Genomic DNA, 7,829 nt, shown 5'->3' with positions numbered 1-7,829 from the left:
ACTCTGGTTTATTCTGCAGAGTTCACCAAAAGAGCATTTTTAAACCCTGCGGACATGGGCACCAAGTTAAATTAAAAATGTTCAAAGAAGTTTCCCAGAATTTGCATTTTAAGAAGTGCACTATAACAAACAGTGCAGACAATACATACACTTTTTCACATTGCTGGTTCACTAGTCCTTTCTATAATACAAATTAAATGGCAGTTATTTTTTTTAAACAACAAAGCATTTATCTAAATAGGAAGACCAGATTCAACAATGCAGTATTTTATAACCAGAAAAGCAACTATTTCTCAGATATTTCCTCTTTTAAAACTTAGCTCTTCATTGGCTTTGTGCCCTTCCAAGCCTTGGCTAATATTCAGTACAACGTACGTAAGAAGGCCCAGCTCCATTCCAAAGAAAAACTTCATCACATCAAAACATTATTTGCATATTCATAAGCTTCCACCTTCGGGCAGAGACATGAGCTCTTTTTCTTGCAAACTATTACATCGATAGAAATATACAAATAAGCATCTAGAAGAACGAACAAGGATATTAAATGGAAAAATGTTCACTCACCAGTGCACTATTTAAGATCAGGTTTAGAGTATGTTTGCTTGATTACAAAGTAAATTTTAAAGGGAAATAATTGTGTTCATTGTTCACATAAATATTTCATAGCCATTATTACTAATTATTGCTAATATTGTTGACTGTGCTTCTTAGGAACTGTTTGCTTTTGCTAGAAAATATACTAACAAGGTGGGGTTTTTTTAAATGAAAAATATATTTAAATTTTACCTTAGGGGCTACTTTTTTAATCAAAATAGCACACCAAGGCATGGTTGAAAGCACTCTGCTTTATCAAAGGTCTCTCAAAACTCAATTGTTATCCAGAAATGAGTATTTTCCTGCTGAACAACAAAATATTTACCATGTGCACCCGTTTGCTAGAAATTAGATTATCCTCTTCATTGATTGATTTTGCATATTAGTAATTAATGAATTTTGTCAACTGCTAATGATATTATTCTTAAATAAAATATTCCCTTCTGAGTATTCATTCACAAGCCATGGGCATATTATTTTTGCTTACTAGTGCTGGTTACAACTTCAATCTGTTTCAGTTTATGGAAATCACCTGCCATACTCTCACCCAAGCTGACTGGTATGACTCCTCAGAACCACTCAGCATGGCTAGAGGCTGTTACTTTTCTTTAAAAGGTTTATCTTGAGAATGATTTTGTGATGATTACCAGAAAAAGATAGGTTTTTATACATAATCTTGAGGAATCCGAACACCCTTCTCTTGATTAAAATATACTTTTGAATGATTTTGGTAGCATCTACACGTTCTCCTATTTCAGATGTCAACATTTCATCCATGTATAAAGGGATGATACTCATTCATTCTACTATCAATAGTAGAAAATAAGCATTAAATGAAAATGGTTGAAATCCTCAAAAGCTTTTATTTGGCAATCATTGAACACTTCTACCTAATGTCATGGAAACAATAAAACACATTATATTAGTCATAAACCATACATAATGAGTATCCATAGGCCACTAATTCCTATTTGAGGAAAGCCCTTTATAACTCATATTTTGGTGGATCACCCTACTGTTTCTTAGTTTACTCGTTAGGTGGTGAGACCATCCTCTGTATGAACAATCAGAAGGTTTTTTTGGTTTGTTTTCTCTTGAAAATGCAAAACCGTAAGTTCTTTCAAGGAATCTTATACCAACCATTCTGGGGTGGGACCGTGGCAGAAAATTTCCATAAAGTGAGACAGGCTGGATCTAGGGCTGGGCTTGCTAAGCACAATTAGCATGTTGGTGCTTTTGCAGATGAGTAAAATGAATGAGTTTGTACTAGGATGACCATTTATTGGCAAAATTTCTGGAGTTGGAGCTTCTTTAACCTTTTGCTTTCCCTCAGGTACCCTCCAGAGAAACAGCATCTTCTTGGTCACCTGTGGCTCTGCTTTCATCAGCAGTGAAGATCAGGAGACGAGAATGCTATGCCCTTTCTTTAGAATGTAAGACAGTGTAGGCTGAAGGCACTTTGGCAAGGCTTTTTGAAGAAGGTTGCCATCAGCCTGTTAGCTTGCTCCTTAGTCTCAAAGCATACTGCACTGACTTTATTCTTTATGCTTGTTCTGTGTGAAGCAGTGAAGTAGATTTAAAATTCCATTCCTGACCTCCAAGACCTTCAGTGATCCAGTTCCCGCAGACCTGCCTAAGCTACTTTTCCCACTCATACACGGCAGGTGTAAGCCCATTGTTCACATCTATTAACTAGAGTATTGAAAGGGGCTTATATTTTATGCACTATACATCTAGAACATTTCCCTCAATTTTAAGTTCTCATATTCAAGCTAAGACTTTCAAATATTCAGGCCACAAGTGAGAAAATAGGCTACATTTAACTTAATTAAATTCTTATCGTCATTCTCAAATACCAATTTTGAAGGATTTGAATATACCTGAACTGTAAATATTTCAAAAAATGAAACAACCAGCCCAAATGATGTATGAAGAAGAAAATATTCAAACCTCTCAGTTCTATTTAAAAAGAAATGCAGGGCTCAAATGAGAGTTATTGTTAAAATTGTATTAGTGTTTAGTGGTTAAACCAAGTCATAACACACTGCAGGTCTTCCCAGTACTTCCCACATTGCTCAGCAAGAGTCCACTTTCCTCTCAACAACTTGATTCTTAACTCACAAAAGAAATTCAGTTTTAACATTGAGAAGTAAATTAAAAGTTAGCTATAGAAAAATAGTAACCATTACACAATCGATATGGAGAAACTAATTTTCAAACTTGGACATCAGAACAGAAGGCACCCAATCTGCCATGTGGGTGCTTAAAAAGGATAATAAAAATGATTTTAGGAACATTCACAGAGGGCACTGGAATTTAATGGGCTGAAAAAAACCCAACATCTAAAATTAGAGGTTCTTCAGGAAAAATTTTAGAACCTGGAATTTGCCTGATTCTGTCTTTGGACATCATAGTTCAATGGTTGTTAAAAAAAAACAGGACTATGATTCTGACAGTGCCCAGAAAAGGAATGACAAATTGAGAAAGAGGTAGTGGTTTCCTAAATAAATGTGTCATGTAGGATAATATGTCAATATTCTTATCAATGATGGTAATTCATTGAGGGTGATGAAAGTGGGAGTCTCATCTTTGAATATGAAAGAATATTACATATACATATATTTTCTGTGTAAATGTATATCTAGAGACCAATTCATGGTCAATAGTACTTTCTATACTGTGCACACATGAAGGCTATTCTTTAATTCACAGCTCCATCTGTTCTTTAGAGAACCTGCTACTATTTGTGTCTTGGCTTCTTTTTCAGCCAGCATCTACAACACATCAGGGGCAGAACATTCTGACCATCACTTACAGTCCAACTATCAAATGTGGGCCATCTCCAGGGTGACTGGATTGGCAAAGAAACAAAAGCATTGTGAATTCTGATAAAGGTGCTGTGTACACAGATTAAGCTGAATGGTTTGAGCAAATGGTCAGAATGTTTCCACAGCCATGAATCCGAAGACAGTCTAAGATTTGCCAAATAGCCTACAACATATAAAACAAAAACACAAACAATAACAAAAGGACATATTGCCAGAAGGGACTCTTGGAATTCATAGTCAATAGTTGATAAACATTTATTAAGCATTTATATATGCCAGGCACTGTGCTAAATGATGGGGATACAAATAAGGAAGAGAAAGATGGTTCTTTGAAGACCTTACAATCTAATGGAGGAAGATAATACACAAAACAAAGCTGAAAAGGGGTAGCATGCCAGAGAAACCTGGCTGACCTGGCACATTGAAACTAAGCAGAGCAGCTGATAGTAAATGTCATTATCTGAAAAAATCTGAGCCCTTTATAAAGTGAGGCCACGGGAGGAGTTCACTGATCTATCCTCCAGCTCTCCAATCAGAGGAGAGAAGAAAGTGAGTATGTATTGATCATCAAAGCTAAATTAATATCCAAAACAATGAGATTTCAGGTGATGAACTTATCCTGAGGGAAGCATGATGATCCTGAAGTCAAAACCAAGCAGAGTTCCTGATGGGAAATGAAGTTAGCTCCAAGTATTGTGTTTTTCAATGAGTCCTTCACCAAGGATCCACTGAATGTACTAGAGATCTTCTGATTGTAATCATATTTTAGGGGTATAACAAAGCACTCAACTGTCTAGCAGTTATCCCTCATGCTCTCCTCATGGCCAACTCAATGTGTATATTCTTACTAATGTCTTCTACACTACTTTCAAATGCTGATTATCATTAATAATAAGCTACACCTACTGAACCTCCATCTTGCATCTTTCCATTATCTTGGAGTCATCTGTAACCTTAGTTCTTCTTATAACAAAATGCTTCATGATGTTTTGTACACATAGTTTATGCAGATAGAGATAGGCAACTTAGTATAATTAAAAAACAACAACAACATACAATTTCCTAAAAGTGATTCACCCTTTTTCTTCTTCCTTTTTTGTTTAATTCTGCATACAGGTCACTATCTTCAGCATCTGTATAAGATATTTGCATATATAAATATATATACACACACATATGTGTGTATGTGTATGTATGTGTTTATGTTAGATAAAACAATGAATAAAGCATATTATTCATGACCACATACAAGTTAACAAATAAAGAGAAGAGAACAAGCATTTATTAAGTTCCTACTATGTGCCAGGTACTATGCTAAGTGCTTTATAAATATTTTCTTATCTGACATACATACATGGGCTAACTCATCCATCATCATCTGGGTAACATGCACAGTTTTATGATTTTCTTGTATAGATAATTTTATTCCAATTTCTTCCAAATGACTATGGATTTTGTTGGGCAACCCTTATATTTCAGGGCTTAATTAAATTAGCACAATATCATTTACTAAGAGAAGCATTTGGAGAACATTTCACTGTCAATACAGAATGCTTCTTCTATGATGACTCTGAGTAGCATATCCTTCATGAAACTAGCAAATGTCGTAGGTCATAGGATAATAGGATGATGGCATTTGGAGCTGAAAGGGACCTTAGAGATCACCTCTAATCCAGCAACCTTATTTTACAGATGAGAAACTGAGGCCCAGAAAAATAATCATATGTTTTCTTCTAGGCTCCCTACATATCAATACTCAATAGATCATAGGAAAAATTATTTTTATGGATACATCTTTCGTATAAACTTTTATGATTTTAACATATTTGTGGTAAACACCTTGTCTGAGGAGAGGCTATGTTGTACTCTACTGAGTCAAATGATCTTTTGAAATCAACAATAATGACAAAAGGATCTTATATTCATTTTTAAAACATGTTTTATTTTTTTCAATCAGCAAAAATCTGCCTTCTCATATTCCCCTAAACTCCTCACCCACAATCAATTGAGAAGGAAAGAAAAACAAAAGCTCTATAAAAAACAAGGATAGTCAAGCAAAACAAATTTCAGAATTGTTTATCTTCTCAAAAATACACATCTGATTCTGCACTCTCAATCCTCCATTTCTTTATCAAGAGGTGGGAAATATGTTTCACCATTAAGCCTCTGGCATCATGATCAGTCATTACAATGATCAGAATCCCCAATTCTTTCAAAATTGTTTGTCTTTGCCATATTTTGTTATTGTATAAAATATTCTCCTAGTGCTACTCAATTTACTTTCTATCACTTCATGCAAGTTTTCTTAGATTTCTCTGAAATCACTCCCTTTATCATTTCTTATAACACAATAATATTCCATCACATTTATATAGCATAAATTATTCAGTCATTCCACAATTGATGAACATTCCCTCAGTTTCAAATTCTTTACTGCCACAAAAATAATTGCTATAAATATTTCTGTATATATGGCTCTTTCCCCTCTTTCTTTGACCTCTTTGGGGTAGAGAGGTAATAGTAGTATATCTGGGTCAAAAGGTATACATAGTTCAATGGCTTTTTGGCCAGAGTTCCAAATTACTTTCCAGAGAAGTTGGATCAGTTCACACCTCCACCAACAATGCATTAAAGTACTTGTTTTCCCCAAGTCCCTCCAGCATGTTATTTTTCTATCAAATTAGTCAATCTAACGGGTGTGAGGTAGTACATCAGAATCGTTTTCATTTGAATTTTGCTCATTATTAGTGATTTAGACCACTTCATGTGGCTATTGATAGCTTAGATTTTTTTCTTCTGAAAACTGCATATATCCTTTGACAACATTTATTAACCAGGAAATAGCTCTTATTCTTATCAATTTGAATATATTCCATGTGTGTGTGTGTGTGTGTGTGTGTGTGTGTGTAAAATTAGACCTCAATCAGAGAAACTTGCTGCAAAGATTTTTCCCCCAATGTCCTGATTTTCTTCTAATTTTAGTTGAATTGTGTCTTTTGTAGTTCCAATTTTTTTGTTTGTTTTGGAGGGGAGAAGGGAAGGCAATTGAGGTTAAGTGACTTGCCCAAGGTCACACAGCTAATAAGTGTGTCAAGTGTCTGAGGCAGATTTGAACTCAGGTCCTCCTGACTCCAGGGCTGGTGCTCTACTCTCTGCACCACCTAACTGCCCCTTAGTACCAAATTTTTTTAAAAAAAAAAATTATGTAATCAAAATTGTCCTCCCCTAGCCATAGATCTGACAAGTAACTTCTTCCATGATCATCTAATAAAAATATGGAATCCTTCATGAATGCATATAATTTCTTTCTTGTAAAAGGGGTATGCTGTTCTCTGTATCACTTAAATTTTAGTATATGTGCTGCTGAAGCAACTACTAGAAACAAGAAATTGAGAGGAGATTCAGGTTAAGGGAGGAGAAATAATGAATACTGTTTTAGATTGCTATGTCCAACAGACAGTTGATCTAGGACTGCAGTTTAGGAGAGAGAATGGAGCTGGCTGTTTGGTTTTGAAGTTGTCTGTATAGACATGATAGTTGAATGCATGAGAGCTGATGAGATCACCACGTGAGAGCTGATGAGAGAGTGTGTAGAGAGAAAAAAGGAAATAGAAGAAAGCTTCAGTGGACACCTATACTTGAGGAACAGAAAATAATATCCAGCAAATTAGACATTAGAGGGATGACACGTAGTTGCTGAACTAGGAGAGAGTAGTGCAATAGAAATCAAACAAAAAGAAAGTATCCAGGAGGTTGGTCAACAGTGTCAAAAGCTATTGAGAAGTGAGGACAGAAGAGCACTGAGAAAAAGCTATCAGATTTAGCAATTAAAGGATTGTAGATAATGTTGGAGGGAGCAGTTTCAGTCAAGTGGTAAGAGCACTAGTCAGATTACAAGGGGTTAAGAAGTAATTAGGAGGTGAAGATGTTGAGGCAATGAATACAAATGGATTTTCCTAGATTGTCTGTGAAAGGAATGAACGAATTTATCATCAAAGATGGTGGAGCAAAAAAAGAAATATAACACAACTCTTCCCAACGACTCTAAGGATTGAGGATGATTACCAAACCAAACAGTGATGAGGAAATATGTTCTGGTGATTTTAAAAGAATAAAGTAAATGGGGAAAAGGGCTACATTACAGAAGAAAGGAGGAAGATAAGGTATTTGCTATCTCATATAATCAGAGTGTTCAAGCCGAAGACTATAAAAACAAAGGAGGAGGAAGTGGGAGGAACAGGTGTCACTTGAACCTCATCTTCTTCTGAATCAGTCAAAACAGGGTACCACATACATGTGCACATGGACCCACACAGTGTTTGATGTAGAGATACATTCAACTCAACTAGGAAAAATGAAGGAATGGGAGGGCAGGAGAGGAGGAAATAGGAAGGAGGATTTAGTCAT

General features: G+C 35.5%; 1 non-coding gene across 1 annotated transcript; it reads right to left on the bottom strand.

Annotated features, from left to right (window-relative positions):
• Positions 1-6,691: 6,691 nt before the first annotated feature.
• LOC118835072 lies at positions 6,692-6,794 on the bottom strand. Its single transcript, XR_005009424.1, has one exon. It is a non-coding gene; the product is annotated as a U6 spliceosomal RNA (small nuclear RNA).
• Positions 6,795-7,829: the final 1,035 nt, after the last annotated feature.

Source organism: Trichosurus vulpecula, chromosome 1 (assembly GCF_011100635.1).
Source record: "Trichosurus vulpecula isolate mTriVul1 chromosome 1, mTriVul1.pri, whole genome shotgun sequence".
NCBI lineage: Eukaryota > Metazoa > Chordata > Mammalia > Diprotodontia > Phalangeridae > Trichosurus > Trichosurus vulpecula.
This window is presented reverse-complemented; position numbering and strand designations above follow the sequence as displayed.